Source organism: Peromyscus eremicus, chromosome 8b (assembly GCF_949786415.1).
Source record: "Peromyscus eremicus chromosome 8b, PerEre_H2_v1, whole genome shotgun sequence".
Classification (NCBI taxonomy): Eukaryota; Metazoa; Chordata; class Mammalia; order Rodentia; family Cricetidae; genus Peromyscus; species Peromyscus eremicus.
Window position 1 is genome coordinate 6,819,078 of NC_081424.1, and position 8,881 is coordinate 6,827,958.

Below are 8,881 nucleotides of genomic sequence, written 5' to 3' on the forward strand. Positions count from 1 at the left end.
TACAAAAATCAATAAATGTAATCCATCATATAAACAAAGAAAAAACATGATTATCTCATTAGATGCAGAAAAGGCCTTTGACAAAAATCTAACAATCTTTCATGATAAAAGTCCTGGAGAGATTAGGGATACAAGGGCCACACTTAAACATAGTAAAAGTAGTTTATAGATAGCCCATAGTCAACATAAAGTTAAAATGGAGAAAAGTTCAAAGCAATTCCACCAAAATTAGGAGTAAGACAAAGTTTTCAACTCTTTCCATACCTACTCAATATAGTACTTGATGTTCTAGTCACAGCAATAAGACAATAGAAGGAGATCAGGGGCGTACAAGTTGGAAAAGAAGGCAAAGTGCCTTTATTGGATGATGTTATGATAGTATACATAAGTAACCTGAAAAATTCCACTGGGAAATTCTATAGCTTATAAACATTTTCAGGAAAGTTGCTGGATACAAAATTAACTTGCAAAAATCAATAGCCTTCTTATAAACAAATGATAAACTGAGAAAGAAATCAGGGAAATAACACCCATTACAATATCCTCAAATAATATAAAATATCTTGGAATAACTCTAACCAATCGAGTGAAAAAAAATTGTATAATAAGAACTTTAAGACATTGAAGAGGGTGCCAGAAGATGTAAAAAATTTCCCATGCTCATGGATTGATAGGATTAACATAGTAAAAACAGGCATGCTGCCAAGAGCAATCTAAGGATTCAGTGCAGTCTCATCAAAATTCCAACACAATTCTTCACAGATCTTGAAATGACGATCTTCAGCTTCATATGGAAATACACACACACACACACACACACACACACACACACACACATGCACAGGGTAGCTAAAATAATTCTTAACACTAAAAGAACTGCTGGAGATTTCACCATTCCCAACCTCAAATTGCACTAAAGAGCTATAGTAATTTTTAAAAAGCATATTGTTGGCACAAAGACAGATATGTCAATCAATGGAATCAAAATAAAGACCCAGACATAAACATACCTAAAAACACCTGATTTTAGATAAAGATGCCAGAAATAGACACTGGGAAAAAAAGACAGCATCTTCAACAAATGGTGCAGGTCAATCTAGATGTCTTCACATAGAAGAATACAAACCTACTTGTCAGCCTACATAAAACTCAACTCCACATGGCTCAGGGACCTCAACTAAAGCCAGATGTGCAGAACCTGATAGAAGAGAAAGCGGGGAATAGTCTTGACCTCATTGGCACAGGAAAAGACTGCTGAACAGAACACCATCAGTTAGCACAGGTCCTAAGATCAATAATTTAAAAATGGAACCTCATGAAACTGAAAGCTTTTATATGACAAAGGACACCATCAGTTGGACAAAGTGGCATTCTACAAAACAGGAAAAGATTAGCACACATTAGGATGCATTATCCTAAGCATCACCTCCTATAAAGGGCTAAAATCCAAAATACATAAAGAAAACAACTAGATATCAAGAAAACAAATAGTCCAACTAAAAAATGGGGTACAGATCTAAACAAAATTCTCGAAAGAGGAAAATCAGATGACTGAGAAATACTTGGATTCAGGTAATCCCTTTTGGTTAGAATTTACCTTCTAGCACCTTCTGTAGGGCTGGATTTGTAGATACTTGTTGTTTAAATTTGGTTTTATTATAGAATGTTTTACTTTCTCCATCTATTGTGATTCACCTTAAGATAGAGCATCTAAGACCTCACTCCCTTGGAACTAGAGACTCACAGGAGTGCCCAGGGTTCTCCTTAGGGAATAAGTGGTTGGGTGCAAGCAGATCTTCCCTGGTCTCCTTTAGCTCTTGAGCTGATCCATACAGAGTCTGACATCTCTGCTCTAACTTGAGCTATTGCCCTCAGAAACACCAGGACAGCACGGGTCAGATTTCACCCTGTCTCATCACTGTCCTAAGCATGCACCTTGTCCTCACTCAGAGCAACCAAACATCAGCCTCGGTGAGCTCCTGGTGGTGGTCTAGCTTGGCACTCTCCACTGTCCTTGGAGTTACTGGAAAGACCCTTTCTCAAACTGGGAAAGAAAGAGCCACAAAGACATTGATACTTAGAATGGATATTCTGTTCAATGCTTTCATCGCATAGTAGAGGTGCTGAGGCCCACAAGGGCCAAAGTGACTCAGTGTGGGTCCTAGAGCAAGAAGACAGTGAGTGAGTCAGAACCCATACCTGCTGCCTCTGAGTCTCACTGTAGCTGTTCCACTCCTTTAGAAGGGCAGCATTAGAGTACCTGGCCTGCAGATCCTTTTATTATGAACTCTTCGGGGGAACGTCATCAGGGAGTAGCTTCACAGAATTCTATCTCAACCACTCACTCCCTTAGGCCATGAATGACATATGATCAGGTAAAAGACCAGAAGCCACTGCCACTGTCCCACCTTTCAGTCACGTTCTTATTCCCCCCCCCAAAAAACCTCTCTGTTCTACCCATGTGGACACTGGTTGTCATCCTATGCACTTCCTACTGCCCCCTTTAATTGGGGCATTTAGCTGCAGGGAGTTCGCAGAAAGTCAGTGGGGATTTGTGCTCCATGTACGGCCACTACACTTGCTTCTTCGTAGTCACTCTGTGTTCTTACCAGCTAGAACCCCACCATCCACTAAAACAGCCAAGTTTATAATATTCACTCTTTTGTCCCAAATCAATGTCCCTTAATTGTCTTGATTCTGTCTCAGAAAACAAGCATGAGGCCCTGAGCATCTGGCTACTCATGTTGGCAGCAGTCCTGTTCTGACGCTGGGGTCCAGACAGATGTGGGTATTTGGTTATGTGTCTCCCATCTGGAAGGTGGACTTGCCCTACCAGGGCAAGCTGGTTGGTTACATCACAAACTGCAGCCAAGGTGGCACTGATCGCTGCAGGGTCCCTGGCAAACCTGGAATAATTGTGGCTCTGGTTGAAGGTCTTGGGACCAGTGTTTGGGGTGTTGCTTACAAACTACCAGGAGGAAGAAAGAAGTGAAAACATACCTTCACTTCAGAAAGAAAGGAGGGTACAGACTATAATGGTCATTTTTTTTTTTTAATCTGAAAGATCCCACAACAAAACCACTCATTGGAACGTGGTAATCCTCACTGTCTTGGTCCTGTACCTCTGGAAGACATTGCTGAATACATTTTTAATGCTCCTGGTCCAAGTGGAAGAAATATAGAATACTTTTTTGAACTTGCAGATTCTATTAGGAACCTTGTGCCAGAAAATGCAGACCAGCAACTCTCCTCTTTGGAAAAACTAGTAAAAGAACGTTTAGAAGGAAAATAGAACCTCAGTAGCTCACAGTCACCAACTCCTCCATACAGGCAGAGCTTTTAGTCTTGAAAGAATAACGCATGCCTTTAGTCCCAGCACTTGGGAGGCAGAGGCAGATGATCTCTGTGAGTTCCAAACCAGCCTGGTCTACAGAGCTAGAGTTAGTTCCAGGAGAGTCAAGGCTAGTCAAAGAAACCTTGTCTTGAGAAAAAAAAAATAATAACTTCAGTACAAAAACAGTGGAATGTCTGGGGCATTCTTACATGAAAATCTTACTATTTAATGTTGTAACTGGAATATCATCTCAATTTATAGCTTGTTTACAAGAGTCCTAAAGTTATCCAGAAGATTTGCATACAGAGAAAGTTCAAGTTACATAGTGATTTCCTAACTACATGACACCTGAATATTTGTTCATTAGAAATACAGGTCTCAATTCACTTTCTGTTTTTTTTTTTTTTTTTTTTTTTTTAGTGCAACCATGGTTTATAGTATATAAGTTATAAATAATCATATTAGAAATATATGGTAATAGATAAGTTCTAGCATTGATTATTAATTTCCTTGTTATTTGGGATTAAATTAAACTCTAATTTAGGCCAAAAAAATTGAATTTTTTAAACATAATTTTTTTCTTGGAATTATAATGTGCTATTTCTCCTTGGGGGGAAAAGGTATTTCATTACAAAGAGAAACTCAGCACAAATTATATAAATCACATCCACTAACAATAACATCATTTACTTTTTATATTTATCTCATAATTAAACTTGAGGAAAAAAGATAGGTTTTCTGTTAATTATCAATTAATATAAACATAATAAAATTATGTTTGAATATGATGATATTTTATTTGTACTGAAATATGATTTTCTTTGTATGTTAATAAATAAAGTTGCCCAGGGGTCAGAGCTATTAGAGCCATAGCAAAAGCTGAGTGGTAGTGGTGCATGCCTTTAATCCCAGCTCTTGGTAGCCAGAGCTAGGTAGATCTCTGTGTGTTCAAGGATACAGCCAGCATGGAGACACACGCCTTTAATCTCAATACCAACCATAGAAGACCTGGAGGTCTGTACAGACAGGCAGTGATGAGGCGGTCATGTGGTTGGGTTTACAAACAATGAGAAGGCAGAACAGAAAGTCTTTATAAAGACAGACACACAGGAAGCAGCTCTCTTTCAGAGAGGTAGGACCACCGCAATAGTGAAGGGTAAGGTTTTAGCTCTTAGCTATTGCTCTGACCTCTTGGCTTTTATCTCTGTATTGGCTCTGTGTTTCTTATTTAATAAGACGGTTGGTTACTTCTACATTTGAATAGATTTTACAATATAATTTCTTAAAGCAAAACCAACAAGCATGGCTATAAAGTAGCCATCACATTTATAAACAAAATGATAACAACTCCTGTATTATATACTTAAAACATGACAGGAATGGTTATGGGTCCTTTGCACACACAGCATCAGAGTTCACAAGAAACCTGTGAGACATAATTACTATCACCACTCTTCAGATTAGGGAGCTGGCACTGGGACTGGGGCCCGGGTCTGTGGGACACAGTCCTGGATATTGGCATCACGGCAGCCATATCTATAGCCTGGTGCTAGAATCCAGGCATTGTCCTGCCAGGACCTTCTAGTGAGTTAACCTGTGACATCATTTTGATGTGATGATCTGTGTCCTCTTTCTCTTGGTAGAGTCTGTCCTCCTGGGCTTCACAGTCTGAGTCATTGAACAGAGAGACAGTTTTATCTAAGAGTGTATCCCTAATATATTGACTATGCTCCAGTGGAAAATTTAGGCAACACAAATTGGTCTCTTTTTTTTTAAGGACATAAAATTGGGTGGGTAGACAAGGGGAGGTAGATCTGGGAAGGGGAGTTTAATATGATCAAAACATATTGCATAAGACTCAAAATTCTCAAAGCCTTCATTTTTAAAAGCATTAATTATTCTCTATAAATCAAGAAATAAAATCTGAATTGAGTGCCTGAAATAATTATTCACAGAAAAATATTTACAAACAAGTCTTTATACATGTGATACATCATACATTTTTGTTTGGGGATTTTTTTTTTAAATCGGTGTTTCTGTTTTATAACCATACATAGATAATAACATGACTACTTCCTAAAATAGAATTTATAACATTAATACTCAATCTAATGACTTTCCTACTAGGTCTATGAGGCTGAATTTCCTAAAGTGAATGGGGCTTGAGAAAGGAGGACCTGAGTTACTATATCTTCTGCAGAAAATTCAAAAACAAGATCAGCCTCAGGCCATTTGGACTGGAGGACCTTCTCTGGCTGCCAAGAGTTCTAGAACTTTCTTTACATGTTCAGGGAAGCACAAGGAGGGTGGGAGTGAGCAGATACAGCCTTGGTAGGGAAAGGCCAGCGCTGGCTCCCCGGAGACTGCTGCTCAACACCTCCTCTCTTCCTTTCTCACACTAGGTCCCTCTAGATGAAGGTTTAACTTAGCTCCCACTCACTGAAACACTAGGCTGTTCCTGAGAGGAAAGAGGCGGTATGTCTCCACGATGACTCTCACTCAAGTCCCAAGCTTCCAGAGAAGGGCAGACATACTGGTCACGATAGTTTATTCTTCCAGTTGTCTCCCGTGATCCCGACACCCTTGGGCAGACATACTGGTCATGACAGTTTACTCTTCCACTTGTCTCCCATGATCCCAACACCTTGCAATAGAGAGAACACAGTTGTCTCTGCACACGGCGCTCAGACATGTCATGAGTATACTGAAGACATCCAGGAAGTGAGCACTTGCTCTGGAGTCAGCAATGGAAAGATGGTCTTCCACCTGGTCGTGGAGCTACTCTTGCTCTGGCTTCATTGTAAGGCTGTCTCCTGCCTTGCAGAAGCTAGTCGTAAAACTACTTGACAGCAAAGTATCTCCTCTTTCGGGTATATGAAAAACAAGAAAGGTCACCCACTAATTTCAAGAGTGAAACTTTTGCTCATGGAAGGCCAGACGTGGTGTGGTGGGGAGTGTACAGACAAGCAGGAAGCCACATGTTGTAGAATTACTTGCCGTTCAAAGGCAAAGATAGATACACAGTCATTTGCCTTGATGGTATAGTCCCCCCCTCAGCAAAAGTTAATCACTGGACAAAACAATGCCCAGGAGCAGGGCCGTTTCTTGGATAGGGCATAAGTTTGCAGTTTAGTTTAGTTCTTAGAGGAAGAAATAAGTAAGAAGCCAAAAGCAAGCACGAATAGATAGCAGAGTAGAGCATAACCATTCTAGTATGTGTGAGTACTACTTCATCCAATGCTCATACACATGCACCAGCTTGTACTGTGATGTTATTGATCCATACTGGGGCCAGAGTCTCAAGATTTTGTGAGCTACACCCAGCTGGTTGGAATGGGCAGGAATGTTTAAGAACTCCTTGCCTGGTTTGCTTGACCTTTTGAGTACTTCACCCAAAGCCTCACTCACAAATACAGTGGCCTGTCTTACAGAATATGAACTCCTTCTGAGCACACACTCTAAAGACAGGAAATGGTGCAGCTCCTAGTGATGAAGCTTCTTCAGCTGTCCAGAAGCCTCAACTCAGACCCTCACTGGGATGGGGCACAACATGGACACTAAGAACCATCAGCCACTCAAGTCCACAGCCCCTTGACAAATTACTCACCTTCGCTGGCCCCAACATCCTCACTGTAAGGCACAGCATTAGCTTCACCAGATGGTCTGAGACCTCCATCAAGCTTTAAATATGTTTAAGTTTTGGGTATATTTATTCAATACATCTGAACTCAATTTGTACTAATCTGTTCTTTCCATTTACAAAGTAGAAACAAAACATAATATCAAAAAGAGCCACGATATATGTTTTTAGAGGTGTAGATGCCAGAATATTGTAAAGCTCCTTGTAGCTACACTCCATCTTGGATGTCTGAGTTGAAGCACAGCAAGTCTGGTCAGGCATGTACTAGAGAAAGATGCTGGGAGGCCTGGTCCTATACTGGCATGTCAAAGAATGATGTCTTCTGAGAAAGGGACCCGTAGCAGGCCATACTCAGGACCTGAGTATGATGTATAAACAGTGACCTCTGCAAAGCCCTGCTAAGTTCCTCCTGATGGAATTTTTTTGAGAAATGGCTAAAGAATGTACACTTCCTATGGCAGACTTCATGGGTGGAGTTCCCAGGTATAGTTGATTCACAGAAGTCCCAGGAATTTAAAATTTGTAGAAGGAAGGCTTGCAGTTTGCCATCCTGTCTATACATATTTATTTCCTTTTTTGGACCAATTTCTTTTGTAGAAAGAGTAATTGCATTACCTATTAATTGCAAATAAATTAATAGCTGACTTTACTCATTTATAGTATTTATATATATGCTTCTTAAAATGTTATCAATAAATAGACAATAGATAGATAGATAGATAATGCATAAAGATAGGATGAATAGATGTATACATATGTATATATACACGTGTATGTCTGTGTGTGCACATATATAAAGTTTTAATGGGAACCATTGTCATCAATGTCAGCCAATTATTTTGTTCAGCACCTATCACAACCTCTGCCCTCAAGGAATTTGTTAACTAATAAGGAAAAGAAAAAAGCGAATAAGAGTATTCATGTAGAGAGGAGAGGAAGTGGTTGAGAGGATGGCTCACAGTCAGTAGTTCTTGCTCTCCTCCGCAGGAGCCGCACATCTCCCAGCAGCCATGTCTGGTGGCCCTCAGTCACCTGTAACTCCAGCTCCGGGGATCCAGCACCTCTGGCCTCCCTGGGCACCTGCACTCACATGCACATATTCACACAGACACGGGCACATCACCCAAAACATAAAATCTTTTTAAAGAGATGGATGGCCTTATATAGCAAAGTGTAGTGGTCTCCATGCTGTGTGGTTTACTACCTCAGAGGACTCCGAGGCTCTCCTGGGGGTCTAAACAAGGAGAGTCTATGTCCATTGAGATACTCATGTGTTATTTGTGTTTTTTATTCTCATTTTCCCCAAATACACAGTAGAGTTTCTAGAGGTGGTCTGTGATATTGCATCAGACTAAATGCAGAAACAGATGAACTCTGCCTCCTTCTACTGAACTAGACACTAAAGAAACTGGAAAAAATTTCTTTGCCCTAAATATTTTGCTTTGGAATATATTTTTCCACTAAAAAATGTGGTAATGCCAGCATGTAGTAAATTTATGGTTATTTTAAATTAAATCAATAAAAATTCATTTCTTGCTTTTAATTTCTTTTAAGATTTATCTATTTTTCATGTATATGCACTTGTGTGTGTGTGCATGTGTGTGCCTGAGAGTATGTATGTATACCACACACACACAGGCACCCACAGAGACCTGAGGCGGTCATCAGGTCCTTCAGAGCTAGAGCTACATGTGGTTGCAAGCGGCCTGCTGTGGGTGCTGTCAGCCACACCATGGCCCTCGGCAAGAGCAGCAAGGGCTCTTAACTGCTGAGCCATCTCTCCAGCCCCTTTCACTTTCATTTCTAATTACATTGATACCTAATTTATATATTGATATATTGATACATACAGATAAATAAAGTCTACTCTGCTTCCAGAGTTTTTAGAGAGCTATCGATACAACTGA

At 40.1% G+C, this 8,881-nt stretch overlaps 1 pseudogene; it reads left to right on the forward strand.

Moving 5' to 3' along the window:
* Positions 1 to 2,782: 2,782 nt before the first annotated feature.
* Positions 2,783 to 3,292, forward strand: LOC131918280 (putative glutathione-specific gamma-glutamylcyclotransferase 2; annotated as a pseudogene).
* Positions 3,293 to 8,881: the final 5,589 nt, after the last annotated feature.